General features: G+C 42.6%; 1 protein-coding gene and 1 long non-coding RNA gene across 4 annotated transcripts in view; one reads left to right on the top strand and one right to left on the bottom strand.

The window, feature by feature from the left end:
* Window positions 1-10,307, bottom strand: part of EZH2 (enhancer of zeste 2 polycomb repressive complex 2 subunit) — a 56,785-nt gene extending 46,478 nt beyond the window's left edge. For all 3 annotated transcript variants that reach the window (XM_036230745.1, XM_016125872.2, XM_016125873.2), the window contains exon 1: window positions 10,173-10,307. The gene's annotated coding sequence lies outside the window, so the exon portion shown is untranslated. The remainder of the gene's footprint in view (window positions 1-10,172) is intronic.
* Window positions 10,308-10,492: 185 nt separating this feature from the next.
* On the top strand, window positions 10,493-23,610 carry LOC107500537. Its single transcript, XR_001594548.2, has 2 exons — window positions 10,493-10,582; window positions 23,456-23,610. It is a non-coding gene; the product is annotated as an uncharacterized LOC107500537 (long non-coding RNA).
* Window positions 23,611-24,615: the final 1,005 nt, after the last annotated feature.

Below are 24,615 nucleotides of genomic sequence, written 5' to 3'. Positions count from 1 at the left end.
ATCCTCTCCCTGGACTTCCACGTGGTCACCAGGAGGCTCTCTGGACCCTGTCCTTCTGGGTTTCTATAGCGGCTTCATCGTACAGGCACAATGGATTAAATCACTGGCCACCAGTGACTGAACTCAACCTCCGGAGGCGGGGGCGGGGGGAAGGTTGTCTGAAAGTGCCAACCCTCTGATCACAGGTTGGTTCCCCAGGTTCCAGCATTCATTAACATAAACTCAGGTATGGTTAAAAAGGGTTATGAATATCAAAAGACACCTTTATTACTCTTAGCACTTAGGAAATTCCAAGAGTTTTAGGAGCTCAGTGCCAGAAACAGGAAGACCAAATATATATATTTATTATAAATCCCGATATCCCAATTTGATTGTTTACAAAGCTTGTTTAGTCAGACACATCACAGTCTTAAAAGCTTTCAAGTGCTATTATGCCTTTAATACAGAGACAAAAAAGAAAAAAATAGCCTTATAATCAGCATTAAATGTTTTATGGATTAGCTGATAAAAAGAATTTGGAAGAAATGCATACAATGTAACAAGACTCAATTAAATGCCAGCTAAGGAGAATCCCAATTACCTGTGATGGTAATGTCAACTCAAGTCAATATTTCTCAAACTCTCCAGGGAAACATTTCTAAGTGGGTAACAAACTGGGCACCTCACCTCCTAGTATTTGAGCTAAAAAGGTCCTTAGCAGAAGCAAATGCCTATTCTCTAAGGGACCGTGGTCCTACTGGCTTCGGGAACCTAGGCAAGTTACCTTCACTTGGCCTCTATTTCTTTACCTACAAATGGAGATATCCTCTTTGAAGGCACATGGCAGACCCTCAACAATCACGAGCTGTTTACTTATTTGTTCACCTCATTTTGTTTTGCAATTAAGATGAGATTCACAAATCTATGTGACTGGGAACTACAACTAGCCTAATGGCAGAGCCTAGCCTAGAGCCCCTGTTCTCGGCACAATATCCTCCTGCCAGTGGAACGTCACCCTTTAAAAACATCTTTACGGCATAGCATGAGCTCTGTATTTCAGGCAAATATTCTCCAAAGAAGCAATATTACTTCCTGGGCACAGTGGGACAACAGCTCAGCATTTCTTTCCTCCAGGTTTGTTCAAGCAACATTTCTGCCATTTAAAAGTCCTTATTGATTTTTACTCAAGAAGGGTATTTCTCAACCTTTTATGCCCCATAAATACTTTGCTTGATAACATATCTAACAGTACCCATTACAGTTTTTTAAAGTAATTTTGCAAATTTTGCTTGCACTATTAAATAATTTGAACGTAGAAACATTTTGGATCAGAATTTTATAAATAAGGATACTTACAAAGCAGCTTTTTCCTACCTAATGGTAGAACAGCATACATACTGTTAAAAAAATTATAAAGTTCATCTTAATAGACTATTTTATAATATTCAAAGGATAAAACTTTTCTCATTTAGCAAATAATATGTGGTATTTTTAAATCATTAAGAATGCATGACTTGCACAAAATTTCAAAAGTAAAATGTTGGGTACAGACACTACATGTTTTTAGGCACAGGGCAGATTCTCAATAAATTTTAGTTGGTTCTATTACTTGTAGGCACATGGTAGGTACTCATGGAACTACAAACAGAATAGTGACATTTCACTATAGGCTACGGCAGCGGTCCCCAACCTTTTTGGCACCAGGGACCGGTGCTCTTATGAGAATCTAAGGCCTGATGACCTGAGGCGGGGCTGAGGCGGTGATGCTGGTGCTGGGGAGCGGCCGCAGATGCAGATGAAGCTTCTTCCCTCCCTCACCCACCACTCAACTCCTGCGCAGCCCAGTTCCTAACAGGCCACTGACTGTATGTATGGTCGGCAGCCCAGGAGTTGGGGACCCCTGTGTTACGGTATTTTGTTTTCAAAGCAGGAGGTAAGCTGTCTGGTTTGGTTGGGGATTGAGAAGGGCATGTTTTGAGCCAAACGTGATAAACAGCATCTTGAAAAGCTAAAACAGTAGGGAAGATAGTCTAGAAAGAGGACAGAGCACAGATGCACCATGTGAGACCTCTCAGAGACTAGTAAAAAGATCAGTCAAGTTCAACTATCAGAATACGACTGGTTAAGAGCGTCTGGGCTGTTCTGTAGCCTGCCTGGAATGCCAGCTTCAGGAGTTTCTCGCCTGACTCAGCAGCCACAGGAAGACTGAGTGGAGCAATGACATGGCCCGTCACCTGGAAGGTGCACAGCACCCAACTGGTACCTAAAGCTTGCTCTGCTTCTCCCTTTATCAACAGGGAAGAAGGAGGGGTCGTGTATTACTTGTACAATGAAGGAAAATTAAAAATTATCGTGGGAGTAAATTAGCTGTTGAATAAAAGAACTGATACTCCGTAGAAATAAATTAGTATGGAGAAAACAAGTATATACTATGAAAAGCCATCTGTTTTATATAATACAAAATTTACTTAAATGTCAAAATAGATAGACCAAGTTTGGCAACCTCATCATAGCAGATTCTCAAATCGAAGTTACTTTTATTTTACTTTTAACATTCTCATTTATCCTTTTCATGGAAAGGTCTGAATTACCCAAAATCAAAATTTTAAAGAATTATTAGTTTGAAAACTAGTTAATTTAAAAATTCCCCATGCCACACGCCTAATACTAACTATACAAATATCATTTCAGACATTTTTCCAAAGAGGACATACAGATGGCCAACAGGCCTGAAAAGATGTTCGACATCACCAATTATCAAGGAAAGGCAAATTCAAACCAGTGAGATATCTATCACCTTGCTCCTGTCAGAATGGCTATCATCAGTAAATCAAAAAACAAGTGTTGGTGAGGATGTGGAAAAAAGGGAACTCCAGCGCGCTGTGGGCAGGGACTGCGAACTGGTGCGGCCGCGATTGAGAACAAGTTGAAGGTTCCTCAAAAAATTCAAACTAGAACTACCTTGTGACCCAGCAATTCCACTCTAGGTATTTATCAGAAGAAATCGAAAACACTAATTCGAAAAGATTTCTGCACCCTTTGTTCACCATAGCACTATTTACAATAGGCAAGACGTGAGAGCAGCCTCAGCGCCCGTGAGCAGACGACCGGATAAAGAAGATGTGGTACGGGCCCGGAGGGCACTAGGCTAAGTGAAGTCAGTCAGACAAACACCACCTCTCGCTGATATGTGGACTCTGGACAAAATTTTTTAAAAAAGGAAAAGAAAACACAGACTCATTGATAGAGAATTGATGATTGCTGGAGGGGGGTTGGGAACTGGGTGAAAAAGGCGGAGAGAGTAAAAAGTACAAATTAGTAGTTACAAAATAGTCACAGGGATGTAAAGCACGGCATAGGGAATACAGTCAATAATATTGTAATGACTACATATGGTGCCAGGTGGGTACTCATCAGGGGATCACCTCTTAAATTATGCAAATGTCTAAACACCATGCTGTATACCTGAAACTAACATAATATTGAATATCGACTGTAATTGAAAAGTAAAAATATATAGATCATTTTCATTTCCATGTTTCTGCAAATACATAACATTTTGTTATACTATGAACTAAATGACTTTTGGATTAAGAATAAATTTGCTTTCATATAATTTACCTGAATTTAAACAATTATGCTTCCAATATTAACATTATGTAACTTGATCTGTATATTGTCAAAAATACACAAAATCAAAGTAGAAAATTAAGGAGAAAACTTTTGTAATACATCTATCTGACAGAGAACGGATACCCAGAATATCTCAATTTTAAAACAGGCAAAAGGACTGACTTAAAAAAAATGTATACGAACGACCAATAAGCACTTTCGAAGATGTTCAATATCACCGATCACCCTGGGACAAATTAAAACCACAGTGGGATACTTAACACTCATTTGATAGCCAAAATTTAAGACTGGCAATACTAAGCGCCAGTGAAGAGTACAGAAACTGTAACTCGTGTTACAGCTACAACTGAAACTGTAACTCTTCCTGCAAAATGGCACAATCACCTGGAAAAACAGTTTGGCAGTTTCTTATAAAGTTAAATCAATATTTACCACATGACCCAGTAGTACAACTACAAGGTATTTATTTACCCAAAAGAAATTAAAAGATTTGTATGTCCACAAAACTTACACAAATGATTATAGCAGCTTTAGTAATATCAGCCCCAAAACAGAAACAACCCAGGTGTCCGTCACCAGGTAAATGAATCAAAACCAGTATATTCACACAATGGAAGGCAACTCAGAAACTACTGACACAAACAACAACAGAGATAAACCTCGAAAACATGCTGGATGAAAGAAGCCAATCACCAAGGAGTATATACTGTATAATCCCATTTATATGCAATTCCTGAACAGGAAAAATCTGATGGTAGTTGAGAGGAAATTATTGTAAAGGATCACAAAAGAATTTGGATAACAATGTTAAATCTTGATTGAAATGGTGGTTACACAGGTATATACGTTTGTCAAAACGCTTTAAACTGTACCCTTCGAATATGTGCATTTTATTGTACATAAATTACACTTCAATACAGCTGATTTAACTTAAAAAAAGATACCTTTCTAGAAAGTAATTTGACAGCTATTAAAACGTGAAATGTACATCCTCTAGAAACGGCAATTCTTACAGAAAATTGTCACACAACTGTTCAGATATGTAAGGATGTTCACTTCTTTTGAGGAGAGAACACAACGTCCACCACAGAGGCTGGCTGGCTCGCTGTGCGACAGCCATAAACTGGGATCCCTCGTACCTTACTTAACACCACAGCCTGCCAGCTCAGAGCAGGGAGCAGCGGACTTTTTCTGTGAAGGGCCACGCGACAAGTACTTACTTTAGGCTTGGCAGGCCACATCCAGTCTCCCTGCATATTCTTTCTGGGGGGTTTTGTTGTTGTTACAACTCTTTAAGAAATGCTAAAATCGCTAGCAGTTCATGGGCCTTACCCCACCACTGCACTCCACCAAAAAAAAAAAAAAAAAAAAAAATCAGGGTGAGAAATCAGGGCTTGGAAACCAAAGCGCCCAAATTCAAATCCTTACCCCTCTACCAGTTGTTACCTCATCTCTCCGTCTCTTGTTGCAGTTACGTGTATAAAATAAAGCACTCAGAACAGTGCCAAGCACATAGCAAGTCCTAACAAAATAGCAGCTATTTTTTAATGAAATAGATCTTTGTATTGACCTAAAAATAAAAAGTTTTAGAATAATTTGATCTCATTTTTGTAAAGTGTATGTGTAAGTACATATTCACATAAATACATTGGGCAGTTTGGGGAAAACATTCGCCCAATTGTTAAGGGTAGTAATGGGATTACAGGTATGGAGAAAGCGTTCACTTCATAAATAGTTCCGGTGTTTTAAGCTGAACATATATTACTTGCATTTAATAGACATTCCTAAATAAACTAATAAGCCATGTGTAGCACCACTTTCTTTACTTACAGGCCATAAGCAAATATTTAAACTTGAGAAGTGTTTAGTTCCATTAATGAGATAGTACATTAACTCTTAAAAACAATATTGGCACAATAACTACAAATCGCTTATCAAACACTTCGTGCCAGGTGTCCTGCTCAAGTGTTCATATGTATTAACTTAATCCTCTCAACGACCTATGGAAGGAACACTGTTGTCATGATCGATTTACAGAGAAACGGACATCGAGGACAAACTCGCCCAGCACACAAAGTGGCAGCTCAGGAACTAGAACTCAAGCAACATGACACAAAGACCACACTCTTAAAAGCACGGTCCTCCCCCTGTGGTCTGGCTGAGAAAGAAACCCACAGACATCTCTCAGTCCGTGCAGGGGATCAGGTGGTACCTCCCATAAAACTACAATTACCCACTTTTACATATAACTTTCTAATTGGGCCAAATAAACTCTTCTTGGAACTGATATGTCTTTAGTTATCCAGGAGACCAGTAGATAACATAGAGGCTAACAGATTTCAAGTTGGATGCTGACTGAAAATTCCTAGCTGGACGATCCTGGGCAAGTTCTTAACCCTTCTAGACAGCAATTTCCTTTACCTGCAAAGGTTTGTAGTGTGCGCCGTTGTTAGTTTTTACTATAAAACTTCCATAACAAAATTTACCATTCTAGCTATTTTTAAGTGTATAATTCAGTAGCATTAAGCATATTCAAAACATCGTTCAGCTATCAGCATCCTTGTCCAAAACTTATCATCATCCCGAACTGAACCTACACACCCGTCAAACACTATTCCCACTCTCGCCTTCCCTCGGCCCCTCGTACCACCTATTCTGCTCTCTGCCTCTGTACGTCCCCTATTCCAGGGAACTCCTATAAATGGCATCAAACAATTTTTTTCCCTTTTGTGTCTGGCTTATTTCACTTAACATAATGTTTTCAAGGCTCATCCATGTTGTAGCATGTATGATTTTCATTCTTTGGTGGCTGAATTATATTCCACTGTATGTGTATACCATGTTTTGTTTATTCATCTGCGGGGTAGTTTTTACAAGAATTAAAAATAAAACATCAGACGTGAATGTTACAATAAAAATAACCAAACCAAACAAATAAGTGAATAAAGCATCTGGCAAATAGTACACACTTTAACATTAATGTCTTTTTTCACTTCGTTTTTGTCATATTTTTGCACCAAGTAGTGGTGCCATGGCAAAATATGACACAGTGCAACCACCTCAGAATCTTATCAACTATGTCTTTTGAGATATTACTCAATTAACTAATCTACATTATTCATTTTAAAAGAATGATGAAGATCATTGCAATACACGAGCCGTAATTACACTGGCTAGCACTACCTCCTTCAGTTTTAGCTTCAAAATCTACCTCGAATTACTCCAACAAAGAACTCATCCACTGCAACTAGACATCCTTCAATTAAAAGATTTACTACTCTCTCGACCACTTTCCCCTCCTTATACTTTTGTACAAGGATCATCAATATCAACATCAAGTCAAATTAAGCAGAAACTATATGTCGGGTATCCAGAGTCAAGGTTCCTTCTAGCTGCCTGAAATCCCAAACGTGAATATCAATAGCTGCACCGAGACGTCATCCAATGTTCGACAGAAACCTTCGAACTTGTTACCCTTGACACTTACTTTTCTTTGTAATCACTGCCTCTCAGGAAGAAAAAGACACCTTCCAAAGTTCCTCATAACATAAATGTTAATATATGCTGTTTGCTTTGTGAGTTCCTTTGTAAAATTATTTCCCTACATTTTTTCATATTTCCTTCATTCATTCAACTATTAAACCCCTATTCTCTTGCAACTACCAGGTATAGAGAAGAATACCTCAGAGCCCCTGCCTTAAGGCACTTGGCAGCGTAGTGAAGGAGGTGGCTGCATAAACAAGTGATTACAATACAATTTGATACATGCTATAATAAAAGTATGAACAAAGCCCTGTGGAATACAGGAGTGCCTGGGAATTGAGGGAAGGCCTCTAGAAGGTAAAGAAAGGTATCATCTGACCGTGAACCTTTCTCTGAATTTAATGAGCTGCTCTTCTCCACTCACATTCTCCTCCAAACTGACGATTTCACCCTCACAAAGAATCCTTCATAAGTCATAGAAAATGTTTTCATCATTTGTACTGACAGAGACTTCAAGGCAAATCCATAAATCATTTCTAATTGACCCCAGATTGCATTAGTTAGAGGATTTTTCCTTGTTTGTTTTTAAAAAGCAGATCAACTTGCTTAATTACTATTTATTTAGACCAATACAGAAACCAATTCACACTCCTGGGGAAATCTGCCTGAAATTTTTAAGTTATCAAGACAATCACTTACACGTATGCATACAAGGCAAAATGGCATTAAAAAAAGCATTAGTACTTTTGCCTAACTACACTAAATCAACAAGTGGGTTTTTTCCTAATCACTGCTGGTTAAATTGACACAATACGTTCTCGACTCAACCAGAAAAAAAAATTTACAAATTTTTAAACTAACTCCCCATAAAGACTTCAAAAATAAATCTTGAGGCAATTACAGAGATAGTAATTATCAAATACAGAATACACAAAAGGGAAAATTAGAACCTCTTACCCTAAAAGATCCAAATTTCTGTCCAGACCTGCACAACCAGCTCATCTCATGAGAATGGACAAGATTATCGGCAGGACTATTCAATATACAATTATCAGCAACTGACCTAAATGTAAAGTTAACAGTCTCAGCACTGAGGGCGGCACCTGGGATGTCTGTCTGTTCAAGGGCTGCAGTGGTTGTCCAACACTGCAAAACGTATATGCAACACTTTCACACTGCATTTCTTTGTCTCCATTTTTACAAAACTGTAAGACAGTTGGTAGACATTAAATCTTCCTCGGATAGAACAATGTAAATCAGAGGAGTGCCTACGTGGTTCTAAGTTCTTTTTCTTTGAATATATTCACTTTCTATACAAATTAGAATTTACGATCCAGTTTTCCTAAGTATTTCTGGGACTTTAAACATTACATTCCCTAATATACTTCCAAAAAGAGAAAACAGGATTCCTTATCTGGGACTAACTTTAGAAAATATCTGAAATACTTTCATTTTCTTGCCAACAAAATTATCAATAAACTAGTGAGGATTACACCCTTGTTCTACATTTTATGCCTACATATAAAATAGTTGTTAGTACTCATGAATGAAGAGTAATTAGAAAATAAACTTCAAAACCCTTAGAAGTATAGGTTACATTCAACTGTATCAGCATTACTGTTTTTCAAGGATTTTTAAAATTCTGTCTTATGTAACATTAAAACGCCATAAAATTGAACTCATGACCTTGAAACCTAGGAAGTAAACCTTGCAGCAAAGTATTTTTAAATACCAAAAACAGATTTTTATTTCCAAATCAATTTAACTTGTACAGATCCTGTGTGATAAACAAAGGAAGTTTAGCTCAAACGTGGACAGCACACATTCAATTTCTTAGGCAACAAACATCTCTGCATCCAGCATTTTTCTGACTCACCAAGGCTATTGTTCACGGAAAACAAGATCAATTAATGAAAAATTGCTAATCATACCAACGAATACACGTTTCTCATAAGCATTTTATTTTGATCAACTATTTCTACCATCTCATCTTCATTCAACCCCTACGGATCTGGGGAAGAGTCGCTGACTAAATGACAGTTGATTTCGTTAGCACCTGTCGCCATTCTCAGATGTATCAAGTTGGCCAAAACAGCTTGTAATTCTTTTTTTTTTTTTTTTAAAGATTACGATTCTCTTTAGAAAGTGGGAACTCACAAGCCGTGAGTTCACCAAGTTTTCCAAAATATCGCGCTTCTCGATGCCTCCCGTTTTCGAAACGTGACCCTGTGGCACAGACTTGTCGGTGGTTGGAAGAGGGCACACAATGACGCGGGAACTCGACGGAAAGCCCTCCCAACGAACAAAACCGAGACGGCAGAGAACAGCTCGACCCTCCCCTCACAACTTAACGCGCAGACAGACGAGACGGCAGAGCAGCCCGGGCCGGCTCGGCCCGCGCGGCGGCGGACCACGGGGTGTGGGGCTGCGCCGGGGCGATGTCACAGGTGCGGCCACTCGGGGTGCCGCGTCCGCGCGCCGTCCCGGGCCCGCGCGGGGGGCGCGGGGGGCGCGGGCCCGAGCCCGCCCGGCCGCCGCCGCACTCCCCACGCCCCTCTCCCCGCCCGCTGTCAGGCCCCGGTGTCACTGCCCCTTCCTCGCGCCGGCTCCCCCGAGACACAGTCCGTCCTTTGTCTGAGTGTGCGCTCGCCGGCGAGGTCCCACCAAGTTGTGCGCGTCCCGTCCCACCCGGCGCCCCACACAAAGGAGACGTGGGCTCGGGCGGCCGGCCCGCCCCGGGCACCGGGGCGCCCCCGGCCCGGCCCGGCGCCTCCCGGGGGGCGGGCGCGTGAGAGGACCCCTCGGCGCGACCCCCGCGAGCGCCCGCCCCCGCCGCCGCCGCGGGTCCCCGGCGCCCGGCGCTGCGCGCCCGCGGAGCGGCACGGGCCGGCTCGGGTCCGCGGCCCCCTTCCGAGGGGTGTCCCCTCACCCCGCCCGCAAAAGCGGCGCCCCGGGAGAGCCAGCCGAGGGCGATACCCGGACGGGCGAAGCGGGGCGGGGAGGTCCCGCCGCCGCCGCCGCCGCCGCCCCGCGTCCGGCTCCACGACCCCGCGGCCGCCCCGACAGCGGCGCGTTACCTGCGCCCCGCGCCCCAGCCCGCGCCGTCCCCGCGCGCCGCTCCCGCGCGCCGCCGCCGCCGCCGCCGCCGCCGCCGCCGGGGTTCCACCGCCTTCTGCGTCCCAGTGGGTGTCGAACGCTCCCGGACCAAGCGCCAAACGCGGCAGCCCAATCGCCATCGCTTTTATTTGGCCCCCCCGGTCCAACCAAGCGCCGCCCCGATTGGCGGGACGCGGGCGGGCGGCTGTCCAATCACAGGGCCCGCCGGGCGCGGAGGCGCCGCGCCAGCCCCACGCAGAGGCGCCGCGGGACGCGCCGGGCCGGCGGCGCGTGCGCGCGTGCGCGCGGCCCCGCCGGGGGCTCGGCCGCCGAGCGGCAGCGCCGCGGCGCCCCTTTGTTCTGGCGCCGAGGGCTCGGTGCCTCTCAGGAGGTAAACGAGGGGCCCCGGGGGTCCGGAGCCCGGGCCGCGGGGTGGCGGCGGCGCGGCGGGGTGGCGGGAACCGGCCGGAGGGCGGGACGGCGCGCTCTCGGCGCTTGGCGGGAACCGCCGCCTCGGAGTTCCCGGGCCGCAGGGACGGGGCGGGGCCGAACGCCAAGTTTGAACCAGTTCAAAACTCGGGGGTGGTAACGGTTTCAACCGCCGGGCTCTTTTCCCCGCGCGCGGAGCCGAGACCCAGGCCGGCTGGCGGGCGCGCGGGAGGCGGCGGGACGCGAGAGCTGGCGGGACGCGCGCCGGGGCCCCCGGCCGGTCTGGGGCGAGGGGCCACGACCCTCCCGCGCTCCGGTGGGGCGGGCGCGCCGCCGGCCGAGCGGAGCGCCCCACCCGTTACCTCTGTCTGGCGCTGCCCCTTCGGCCGGCCTCCGATCCCCCGCCGCCCGCTGGTCAAGCCCGCAGTGGCCCTCGCCTTCGAAACCTGGGCCAGAGTGACGTTAACATTTACTTGAGGTTCCTCATACAAAGCGCCTTGTTCAGACCCTTTCCAGTGCTTGTAGTTCCAAGCACGTGTCAACGTTAAAAATCATTTATGCAGAATGAGTGCCGTTCGCTGGCCTCATGCCGACGCCCCGGAAAGTGTTCGGATGGTTGCAACAGTTTTCAGTTACTTAAATGGAATCTTGGGATAAACCTGTCTCAACCCAGAGGAATTAGGAATATTCTGTTTAGGATACAATCTTCTCTTTTGCTTAATCTGGCAATGAAGTTAAGGTTACTACGAATTTATTTTTAATGAGATGCAGCTACGAGGCATAAAACCACTCACCCTTGTAAACTGGGATCCCATATTGAGAGTTCAGACGGGGGTGGGGGGGTGGGGGCGGGGGATCAACTATGAACTGTTGCGTTACAAGCCTAAATAAATGGTGTTTTTTATTTTTAATTACATTTCCAAATGTCTTAAGATTTTTAATAAACGACAGTTCTTCACTTGATTTAACGCATAATTTTCCCACCTTTCCTAAACCACTATCCCATTTCTCAGATATTCCAAATGAATTCAATATTGTAAGTGTATGTGAAGGGAAGCCAAAAGAGGAAAAACAGCCATGTGCCCAAATAATGCAATTATGAATAAATGATAAGAATGCAAAAGTAGGTTATGCATCTGAGATGTGACTGTGAAGTAATGTAACAGTTCCATCTGTCATGCACCTAACAGTCACCAGTACATTCACATTCCATGGTAAAGGTTTCCACCTAGACCAGTCATTGACAGTTGCGCTTTTTTTGTTACCATTGACATACACTGTTAGTGTCGGGTGTACAACATAGTGGTTAGACATTTATATAAGTTACAAAAGACAATTACTTGTTTAACCAGCAGTTTAAACCTCGAGAGTTAACTACTCATTCCTAAGTTGCTTTCAAATTGCTGATTTTATCCTTTCTGTTAAATATAGCACAGACCTTTTTTAAAAGAAAAATCAAGGAAATTACGTTAACAAATTATCAGAAAGCAAATCAAAGCACTATATAAACAAGTCAGCATAGTGTGCAACGTCATGAATTGCTAAGGCATTTAAAATTGAGAAATGATATTGGACTAAGACGTTCCCCCGCCAAAAAAAAAAAAATCCTCAAAAAGGGAAATTTTAGCTATATCCTGGAGAAAACACGAGACCTAGATTGAGGGGGCAGCGAAGGCACTTGAGATAGCAGTGCACATCTACGCAGAGTGCATGGAATGGGAGTTCCAACTGCGAAAGGGCAAAAGGTAAACAAGCTAAGTGGGGCTATAGTAAATGTATTTATAATATACATGTTAATATGAAGGCTGGGTTGCAGCAGGAAGTATGGCTGTCTGTGGGTCACAAAATTAATCAGTGATGACATTAGCCAGGTAAGCAAGATATTTTAGATGACGATGGCAGGAAAAAGGGATAATTTGAAAAATCTGCAAAAAGATTTTATTACATGTGGAGGGCATAATAATACTTTGCAACTCTAAATACAAATACAGGAAAGGTGGTAGGAAAGAGTACAGTTGACCCTTGAAAACTTGGGGTTAGGGGTCCCGATCACCCCCATGCAATTGAAATCTTAATAAAACTTGAGTCCCCAAAAACGTAACCACTAATAGCCTGCTGTTGACCAGAAGTCCCACCTATAACAATTGATTAACATATTTTGTATGTTGTATATGTTATACACTGTATCCCTACAATAATCTAGAGAAAAGAAAATGTTATTAAAGTCATAAGATTCATCTGTTTTTTCAAATTGTCACAAATCTCCAAAAAAATTTCCAATATATTTATTAGGGGGAAAAAATGCGTGTAAGTGGACCCACATAGTTCAAACCCTGTTGTTCGAGGGTCATCAATTTTCCATACTAAGAAAACTCACCTGAAGATTTCCAAACAGGAAAGACAAGAAAATGTGTGAGTGTGTGTGTGCTTGCATGTGTGCATGCGCTCACATCCACCCACTCAAATGCTAGTCACTGACGAGGCCTAGGTGAAGCCGAAAGCTGGGCTGAACACGAAGGTGGATTTGAAGGATGAGGGTCTCAGAGCAGATTACTGTTCTAACGCTACTGGTAGGTCCCAGCGTCCTCTGCCACTATTCACTATTACAGTTACGGGATAAAACCAAATGTGGAGTGTGTAGCTCTACCTTATTCGCTGCTGTACATCCAAGGCCCAACACTGCTGCATAATACATCCTCAGGATTTTCCTAGGGGAAGGAAAGTCAAGTGCAAAGTTCAGGCTCTCTGCATCTCAGAACTTTCCTTTCAACCCATGAATAGGATTTCATTCTCACACATTCACTGATTCCCTCACACTCAACAAGTATTTATGGAGTTACTAAGTTGAAGACACTGTTGGAGGACCTAGGAATACAATGTGAGCCCAACAGAAGTCCCTGCCTTGGCAGAGGTGACTTTTTAGCAGAAACAAATTATATAGCATACGAGATAATGATAAATAAAATGCAGAAAAACACCATGGAATGAGGGAAATGTTGAGTGCAAAGGCTTCAATTTAAAAACAGCTTGGTTAGGGAGGGCCTGCCCTAATATTACTGAGGTAATATTTGGGGTGGGGGGTGGGGGACATGAGGTGGATAAAGGAGTGTTCCAGCCAGAGGAATGGCAGGTGCCTGGGGCCTGACATGGGAGCCCGCCTGGTGTCTTGCAGGAACGGGAAGGGGGAGAGGGGTTGGAGGGAGGTCATAGAGGTGAGGGGGCACAGGCAGATCCTCCAACGAGCGTGGCTGGGAACCAACTGGGAAGAGTGGAGCTGGTGGGAAGTAGTCTGATTCTGGATATATTTTGAAGGTCTAGGTAATAGGATTTGCTGATGGATTGGATATAAGATGCAAAAAAAAAGTTGAAAACCAGCTTGTGGATGAGCAAGTGAGTTATAGCTGGATGGGGGCTACAGGGACTGAGGGTCGGGGGTCTGGAGATCAGAGTTGAGTTTGAGACACAGTAAGTCTGAGGCGCCTATTTTCAACCAAGTAGAAATGTCAAGTAGGTGGTAAGTTATTGTTGGGAGGAACACTTTACCTGGTTAGCTCTTAATTACCTGCCTGCAAACTCATTGACAACTTGGAGTTACCCAGAGTAACTCCCCAAACAGCTAAGGGTGAAGGTTTACATACCAGCCACATAAAGAGCAGGGGTAGAGGGGGGTTAAGGCTTCAGAGGATGGAGGTATTCCAATGAGGCTTTCTTAGGGATTTTTTTCTTTGTAGTGTCCCAGTGTCCAAGGTCAGTCACCTCCCTGACCCGGACACTTGGGAGGGGTTGGGTAGCTGACGCTGAAAGCTCTGCTTTAGTCAGGTGGGGCGGGGGGGGGGCGGTTCGGGGAAGTTCTTTCCGTCTCTGTTGAAGCTCAGATCACTTTAAAATCATCTTTGCATCACTTCCAGTGTAAGAAATCCATTATGGAAGCCGAGTTAGGAGAGAGGCTGTGACTGGGAATACCATCAGCATATAAATGTTATTTAAAACCAAGGGAGTGAATGGAGATAGGAAGTTGGAAAGGTGGTGGAGATGAGGAGAAAGCCGGCATCCTGGAAGCCCAGAGGAGAAAGGGCTTCAGTGAGGAGAGAGTAACTGAAAATCATGCTAACAGGCCCCGCAGGAGGCCTGAGACTCCACCCCTGGAGTTAGCAGTGTGAAGGTCACCAGAGATCTCGATAGACGGTCTCAGTGGACTGGTTGGAGTGGGTTCCATGGTGAATTAGAGGAAATCAGAGACAGCAATTATAGGCAACTCTCTCAGGAATTTTGCTTTAAAAATGAGTGAAAATATAACAGAGTAAGTGGGATCACGAGAAAGATTTTAAGAGAAATCACACATCATGTAGGTATTCTGATGACACATCCCAGGGGAGGTGGGAAACTTGACAATTCAGAAAAGAAAGACTATTGCCAGGGCAACATCCTTGAGTGTGCTAGAAGGAGTGGACTCCACACCTTGAACAGGTAAAGGAGATGGTCCTAGAGCCTGAGTGGAGGATGCGGCCTTTGCTGGGAGCCTGAACAGGTGAGAAGGTAGAGTGTGTGGACATAAATCTACATGAGTAGATCTGGTATAAGTTTACATCTGATTGCAGGTAATTAATGACCTGACTAAGAATGGATGGTGTCTGAATGAGTATGTGGTTAGGATGAAAACAATGTCTAGACCATTATATTCTGACATTGCATTTCTATCAACTCTCCCTTCTTGGTCTTAAAAGAATTTCTCAGTCCTGACAGATAGAAAACTGATGGTTTTGGTGTTGGGCATATGTAGTACACAGAGCAATAGCGAAAAATCTAAAAAGAGCAATAGTGAGGACAAATGAAGGACAATTAGGGTATGAAATCTGGGTAAGAAGTTTGAGCTCATCAAACCTATACTGCAGCCTGGAAAACATGCTGGACTGGGGCCAGAATATGTGTGGCATGTACAGAAATTGTAATTAAAAAATTGTAGCAATTTTTATGTTACATATATCATGTAACATAAATATGTCACGATTTATTCCTTTTCAGAATAAGGTTGAAATAGTCAAACTGTAGAAAGCCAAAGGGAGATGTCGTAGGCCACCACTAAAATGCTCCCAATCATTACTTCCCCTGATAGTCATACCCTCATGTAATTCTCCCCCCATGAGTGTGGCCTGGACCTGGTGACTTGCTTCTAACTAATAGAATATGGCCACAAGAGTAATGAAATGTCACTTCTGAAATAACCCCTACTCCCCACCTACCTATATTTCTCTCTCTCTCTCTCTCTCTCTCTCTCTCTCTCTCTCCCTCTCCCTCTCTCATCTCTCATCTCTTCCTCTGGATGAAACAAGATGTCACATCAGTTTACTCTCTTACACTTTTACCACCCTAAATTTCAGCCAAATTGTACTACTCACTTTCCCAAACACAAACTCATCTAAATTGATCAAGATGTTACCATTTTACTTTAAGACTTTTAAAAGAGAAATTTGATTAAGTCATATGAATAGATTAAATTAACTGGGAGTTTTAAAGGATTCAAGTATGGAACTGAAGAATGCTTGGCCCAAATATTGTTACAAATGGCTCCTAGGCTGAATATCGTTTCACAAATGTGATGCTTGTCTTATAAAAAACTATCGAGGATTTGAGGAAGCTGAGAATTGATGGATCTTACCATAATTATGGGCTTTAATAAGAGAGGATCAATAAAGACTAAAATATATTATACGAAAGAGAATATGGTTTTAGCAAAGGATAAGAGGTGGAAAGGAAAGAATAAAACTGATTATATGATTGTATATATAGATAACTCCAAACTAATTTTCAAAGTATTAGAACTAATGAGTGAAGTTAGCAAGGTCACTGGATATAAGACTAGTTTACAAAAATCAATTTCTACATACCAGCGATAAACCAAGAAGAAATTAAACGTTTAAAGTGAACCCATTTACCTTGTAAAAGACATCAAATACCTAATAAGAGATCCGATGAAAGATGTGCAAGACCTCTATGCTGAATATTATAAAACGGTAATGAGGAAAACTAAAAAAGACCTAAGTAAACACAGGGAATATTTTTATCATTTAGAAGATACAGGGGTTCAACACAATGCCAATCAAAATCCCATTAGAGTTTATGGCCGCATGCACATGTGCACACGTATGTGTGTGTAAATTGACAAGTTGATTCTAAAATATATGCAAAACTCAAAAGGCCAAGACAGTCTCAAAAGAGAAAAATGAAGCTAGGAGACGTTACTACCAGACATGAAAACCTAGCTTTTTAAAGCTCTCATAATTAACACAATGATATTGGCAAAAGATGGATAAACAGACCGAACAACACAGAGACCAGAAACAGATTCATACCTGTACGATTGCCTGATTTACAACACAGGTGGCCTGGCAGTGGGAAGAGGCCCACCTCCGAGTAATTGTACTGGGTATCTTTACAGAGGAAGAAAATCTTGGCGGATTACTCATCTAAATGTTAAAACATCTTTATGATCTTGGAGTAGGCAAAAATGCTTAACAGGATACAAGTGCTCAGCATAAAGAAAAAAAATTAAGAACTTCTCTTTATCAAAAGATACCATTAAGATGCTGAAAAAGCAGACCAAAAATCTACAGTACACTTATCTGACCAAAGACTTGTCGTCAGATGACACAAAGAACTCCTACACAACAATTGGAAAAAGAAGCTAAAATATTGGGAAATGGAAAAAAAAAAACTTAAACTAGTAAATATACAAATGAACAATAAACAGAAAGTGCTCAATTTCACTAATCCTCAGAGAAATGCAAATAAAACCATAAGATAATACCACTACATTCTTACCAGAATGACTAAAACAAAACAAAACGAAAAAACACAAAAGATATCTAGTGTTGGCAAGGATGCAGAGTAACCAAAATTTTTGTACACTGTTGGGAAGAGAGAGCATCTATTAAACTTGAACAAATACTGAATCCTCTATAACCTCGCAGTACTACTCACAGCTATAGATCTAGCAGGTACGAATGTATATTTATCGAAAGACATGAACGAGAATGTTCATAAGGGCACTATTCCTAATAGCCACAAACTGGAAGCAATCCAAAAGCCCATCAACAGAATGAATAAATTGTGGTGAATTTACATAATGGAATGTCCTACAGCAATGCAAATGAGCAATCTACAGCTACATACAACAATACAAGTGAATGATAAACACTAGTGAAAAAAGTCAGAAAAAAAGAATATGTATCATGATTTTGTTTATTTAAAGGTCCTTAACAAGCAAAGCTTATCTACGAGACCAGAAGTCAGAAGAGCGGGTTATATCCTTGGCGAGATCAGTGACTGGAGAGGAGGAAGGCCGTGCCGGGTGCCGACCACGTTCTAGTTCTCGACCTGGGAGCTAGGTAAACAGGTGCATTCGCCACGGGAGAATGTCCTTAAGCCACTTCTCTGTGTATGTTGCACTTGGAACCCACAAAGAAGACCAAAGTGGGGTGAACGATGAAGAAGGCAGAAAACCAGCAAGCCACCTGAAAACAGTTTCTTAAGAAGGAAGAGGTATATCCGGAATATATAAAGAACTCTAACAACTCAATATTGAACAGTCAACTATCCCATTAAAAATGAGTGAAGGATTTGAATAGACATTTCTCCAAAGCAGATATGTGAATGGCTAATAAACTCATGAAAAGATGCTCAGCATCTTCAGTCATTAGGGAAATGCAAATCAAAACCACGATGAGGTACTACTTCAGGCCCACGAGGATGGCTATTGTCCAAAAAGACAGACAGCAAGGAGCGTCGGCCAGGAGGCAGAGGACTTGGAGCCCTCATGCACTGCGGGCGAAGTATGTATAACGTGGTGCAGCCATTTGGCAAACGGTCTGGCAGGCCTGCAAAAGGTTAAACAGGAAGAGTCACCACATGAACCAACAATTACACTCCTTAGGTAAGAGAAATAAAAATATATATCCATGCAGAAACTTGTATGTGAATATTCATAGCAGCCTGGGAGTTCAGAAAGAGCCACTCCAAGATGTGCCTCTGTGGTGTGTGGATTGTTCTGAGCTAAAGGCAACTTTAGCCTGGGGCTCAAGAGAAACTTCTGGCCCTCCCTTAACTACCGAGAAGAATTTGAATTGGGGGCCTTGCCCATGGTAAGAGATTATCATAGATAACCTTTTCTGACTACACTACTACTGCTGTTATCCTGCAACCCCTTTGGCGCCCCCAAGGCACCTTACCTCATCCCTCGCTCAGGAAGTCACACACACCCTGTTCCCTTTCTGTCTCTGACTCTCTCCTGTATGCGGAGTTCCCATATAAGTATAGGATTAAATGTGGATATTTTCTCTTGTTAATCTCTCATGTCCACTTGATTACCAGACCATCCAGAAGAACCTTGAGGTTAAAAAAAAGTTCTTTCCAACTCCCCAGCAGCTATATTCATAATAGCAAAAAAGTGTAAACAACCATCAACTGATGAATGCACCGATGTCTGTACATTTGTACAAATTATAATATCCATACAGTAGGATATTATTCAATGATAGATAGGAATGAAGTACTGATACATGCTACTACATGGATGCACCTCAAAAACATTATGGTAAGGGAAAGAAACAGGAAAGGCCACAGTACAGTGCCATTTACAAGAAATGTCTAGAATGTGCAAATCTGTAGAGATGGAAAGTAGATTAGCTGTTGCCTAGGGCTAGAGGGGAAGGAGAGGGAGGGAGGAAGGAAGGGTGACAGCTAAATTTTCAAGGTCTTTTTGGGGATGATGAAAATGTTCTAAAATTATGGTGATGACCATACAACTCTGTAAATTATTAAAACTCACTGAACTGTACAGTTTAAAGGGGTGAATTTTATGCTGTACAAGTTATATCTTGATGTTATTTTTAAAAAGAAGGAGGAAGGGTGACCACTCAGGTAAACAAAGATAGAATTGGCTTAGACATCCCTCCCACCAAAAGGTTCTACTTCCAGAGAAATGATATTTGCTCATAAGGAAAGCTCAAGACAACTTAATTAGAGATAAAATAAATCCTCTTTACATGAAAAAAGAAGACCCCTCGAACCATGAGTTAAACCCTAAGGAAAGGTACTGGGGAAGTTGGTTGCTTGAAAATAAGGCACCAAGGGACAACAAAACATTATTGTCCTAGTATCAAACTTAAAGATAACATAAAACTTTGAGGTGTACACAAAAGGAAATACTACAAGCATGTTTGATCATTGCACCTAAAAAGATTAAGAAATGGGGTTGGGAAGGGAAAAGAAAAGATTCTACTAAATAAAGACAGGCAACAAATCAGTACTCTAGGCTGAAAACACAAAGATTGAGAAGTGAATCAAGGGTTCAAATTTTCTGAAAACTCGTGATCTGGATAAACTGAATCTAGGTTTTCCCATTGAATCCCAAGATGTTTCAATTAAAAAAGCTCTGCTTGAATTCTCTATAATGTGTATTCAGAACAATTAAGAATTACTTCATTTGATAAGTAAAAAAACTTTAAAAACTCATTACCTAAAAATACAGTATAATTAGAGTTTAAAATGTTCACATAAATGCATAGAAGTTTGAGCCAAAAAAAATAGTTTGAACCACACCTAACCATTCATTTATTCACTCAAATGACATTCACCAAGGCTTGCTTCGGTCCATGCCCTGTGTGTAACTGAATTAGGAATACAGACGAGGTGGGAGGGGAGAGATTAGAGAAAGATTCCTCAAGAAAGCATGAGGAGAGCAAGGAAGGATGGAAGATATGGCCAATGCCCTTGGCCTCTAGAGTTGTCCTTGTCTAGGGTCTCGAACGCAGTATATGTCACCAGCACCCTGAAATCAGGACCGGGCTCAGTGAAGTTTCTGACAGGAATCCCTGAGCTACTGGATGGGGCAGGTGAGCTTTGAGCTAGAACTCTCTGGATAGTACAGCTTACCATCAACAAGATCCTGAACTTGATTTCCCACTGCCCCGTGGTACCCCTTCAGAATTCCGTGCGTCCTCAGTGGGTCTGAGCTGCAAGGTTCTCTGTGCCAGCTTGTGGCCTCCTGCGCTGGGGACCAGTGGCCAGAGTGCTGCTGCACACACTCAGGGCTGGCATGGTGGCCTGGGCGGGCACAGGACCTGAGGCCAGCCAGACAAGCAAGGCAATTCCTTTATTCGTTTACAACTACTAACATGTCGCTTTGCAATTCTTAGTGTTCTAGTGACTGTTGACAAAAGACCTTTCCTGCCATTAAAAGAACATGTTCCGATTTAATATTTTTAATATAAGAAATGTTTCCAACTGCAGAAATTCATTTATTACTTGAGGAGAAAATATTTTCCCACTGATAAAGTTTATCAAACTGGTGTATAATCTTTTGGGAAGAAAAATAGCGGCAGTGATAAAACTTCAGATGGGAACCATATGTTTAAAATAGCAGCCATTTTAAACTAAAGGATGATATATCAATGACATAGCTGATTGATTTTGCCTGTCACACCCATCTCATTTGTGAAATTTGAAAAAAAAAATCACTAAACTTAGAACATTGCACTGGAGACTGACCTTGTAAGTTAATTTCTAAATATAGTACTTTCATACCAAGATTACTCTTGGATAATCTTAAAAGACTGATCAATTGCTTGAGTTTGTATCTTATAAATGCAAAAGAAAGTAGTGTGTAACAAGTCAGTGCACACCGGCAGAAACTTCTCAGTAATTCATTTTGTCCATAATTTTACTTTTTCTCATATATTATTTTACAAGCCAATATCCTTTTAAAGTAAGCTGGGTTCTAACGGGAAATGATGAGATTATTACATTTTTTTCTAATATATTAAGTCACTTTGGCTTTCAGAGTGTAACGATTATATATATTTTAATAATATTTTTAAAAATCCACTCTGGTGTTTATTTCGGATAACCATTTGTGTGTACCAAATGCCCAAATAGGGTCGCTTTGCAGTACAAACCAATCTTCTCTACCTGACCGACATACGTTCCTCCCACTCTCTCTTCTCTTCATTTTTCTGTATTTTTTCTATAACATTTATGTTTCAGTATTAACATTCTTGTTTTTGATTAACTGTCTTTTTTTTTTTTTTCGGGTTATAAAAGAAATGAAAATTGTCCACAGCCCATCTTCCAAAGATAACCATTTTGGCGCATTTGCTTTCAGTCTTGAAAAGCAAGTTTTTGATTTAATTTTAAAACATTTTTTCTCATATAAAAGGAACACATGCTCATTCAGGAAATCTGTCAAATGGTCCTGATAAACGTGTAGCTTTCAAGATATGAGGTTAGTGAACTCCCAGGATCTGAGGAAACAAGACTCGCAGGTCGGGAGTGTTAAGTGACAGACAAAGCATTCGAGGAAGGCACTGTGCACATGCATGTCCTCTGTGACCCAGGGACTCCGCTTCCCGGAATCTGCCTTACGAGAATTCTTGTTCATCACACATAAAATCAGGGATAGTCACCGAAACATTTACTAGTACAGAGATAATTAGAAACTGGCTGAATATTCATTATTAGGGATAGAGTTAAATGAATTATAGTACAGCTACATTATAAAGGGCCCGCAAGGATGTGCGCAACGCTGTCACCCGTGGGCTGGAGCACGGGGGAGGGTGCTGAGGAGGGGGCGTCCCGCTCCACGTGATCACAGCTGCCCGACTACGGCACGAACACATTCGCGTATGACCTGTGTCATTTTAAAAAGCGGAAGTGTACAATGCACTTCTTCATTAATTGTTGGAGACCGTCGTATTTTAAAATACTACTTCTTAAATTATATATTACTGTAAAACATTCAGATAATGCCAAAAAAGCATAAGACAATAAAAATCACCAGAGACTGCCTCTTTTACTTTCTTTTTTCTCATATTTATGTGTCTGTATACAGAGATACACATATATATGTAAAAGCATATGTATTTTAAAAAACAAAACTGTGATCCTACTGTGTGTGTATTTTACAGCCTGGTTTTGTGTTTAATATTTTATCATGAGCGTGTCATGCGATTAGCATTTGAAAACACGGTTTTCAAAATTACGAAATAAGTTAAGCACATGGAAAACACAGAAACTCACGTAATACGTGCCACGGACCCGCCACCCGGCCGAAGAAATAAACGGCACTGGTTTGAGAAACGGTGTGCCCACGCCTCAAACCCACTGACCCGCCGCCCCCTCCGGGAGTGGCGCAGCCGTTTGAATTTGGCATTTGTCATTCCCGTGCAGATTTTTCGATCTCACATTTACATTACATCTTTCGATGTTACATATACTTTATATATGTATGGAACGATATGTAGTATTGCTTTCCAGGAAACGCGGTTTTGAATGCATGATTAATATTCTAAATTATAGATATGCTGTACTTATTCAACTAGGGCCCTGTTTTGGGTCATTTTAGAACAAATAGCATTATTACATTTCCCTTTTTAGGTGAAGCTAGTTGAAATGAGTTGCTACAAAAAGGCGTGGTCTTGTTGGCGGAATTACTCTATTGTATTTCAAATTCTTAAGCCAACCCCACATTTCATTTCCTACGTCTTCTCAGCTCTGTTTTCGGAGAACTTACTTGCAGACTCACTATGAAAAGACTATTGCAAGCATGGAGAGCAGAAGCAGATGGAGCTGCAGCTGAGCCCTTCCCAGCTCTGTTTTGGGCTCCGGCTTCTCCACCGGTCTTGCAACCTTCACGCTGCACACACACAGGTTGTCCCCTTACCCCTGGTGGTCGAACTGGGATAGCTGGCTTCTCGGTCCAAACCCGACTCTTTCTCCTTTGTGATGCGACGATCCCATACCTACTGCTCCCGATCTAACAATAATCTCCTTTTCTCTCTAGGCTTAGGTTCTCCGAATAAGTCAGACATCTGTCACCTGACCTGACATTTCGTCAGAATGAGAGTTACTTCGTGGAAGCCACTACTAAGTATATCAATTACTGGGAAACATGACAAAAGAACAATACTCATCTCTGAATAAACACGCCAGAATTCACACGTTCTCAATCAGCAGTGTGCTTGAAAACGGAATAACTTGCTCTAGTCACTGCTCCAAATATCTTTGAAACCCTCTTGAAATTGCCTTCAGAAACTGAATCTCCTAAATGGTGACAAACCTTTTCCTTTGGACAATAGATTCCATTTACAGAAGCACCTCCGGGGAGTTTGGGGCCCAAGCTGGGACACGGGGTGGGGGGCAGGGGCGGTGGGGGGCCAGCACCAGGGCCGGCACAGAGGGAGCTGGGCACACCTGCTTTGGAGGTGACACCAACCCCGGGCGCACGGGCTGCTCACGACCGGTGTGCGCTCTGATTAGTCAGTGCGTGTGCTGTCTCAGTTATAGAAACAATTTGAATCTCACCCCTCCAGGGGGCTTTATTACCCTCCCGCTTACATCAGCCACCCCCACAGCACCCCCCGAATCGTGCCCCTCATGTTAAAAAGAAAAGCACACGTGCTAATGGAAGGAATAACTGTTGACTCGTGGTTCACACGAACACACTCTTGGGCCTACGGGGTGTGCTTTACCATTTCCAGTTCACGCCAAAAGTATTTTTCTTAAGAATGCCCTTTTTAAAGGAAGTAATGTGTATAGCTTAAAACAAGTGAAAAGGACAATTGCTCAAATGACTGTTGAAAGCAGTTAGGAGCCCAGAGATTCACCTCGTTCAGATCTATGAGCAAAGGATGAGATTGAAAGCTGAAGGGTTAAATCAGGTCCAGAAAGACATCCCTGGAGGGTCTGTATTGTGGGACGTTTCTTGGAACGGTGCTCCATGTGCCCAGTCAACAGAAAAGGTTTTAGAAAAGGATGCAGGAGAGCGGGGAATCAGGGAGAGGGGAACAAAAGGTTTTTACGTGGCACTGGGGCCGTGAGGAGCCACCTGCACACTCCCCAGCTGTGCACAGGGGGGCAGGGCGCCTTGGGGCCGGGGCCTGCGGGGTAGGACCGGGTGATAGGTCACCGGGGGCAAGACTTCAGGCTGTGGGCGTGGCCGGC

Source organism: Rousettus aegyptiacus, unplaced genomic scaffold (assembly GCF_014176215.1).
Source record: "Rousettus aegyptiacus isolate mRouAeg1 unplaced genomic scaffold, mRouAeg1.p scaffold_m13_p_13, whole genome shotgun sequence".
Classification (NCBI taxonomy): Eukaryota; Metazoa; Chordata; class Mammalia; order Chiroptera; family Pteropodidae; genus Rousettus; species Rousettus aegyptiacus.
This window is presented reverse-complemented; position numbering and strand designations above follow the sequence as displayed.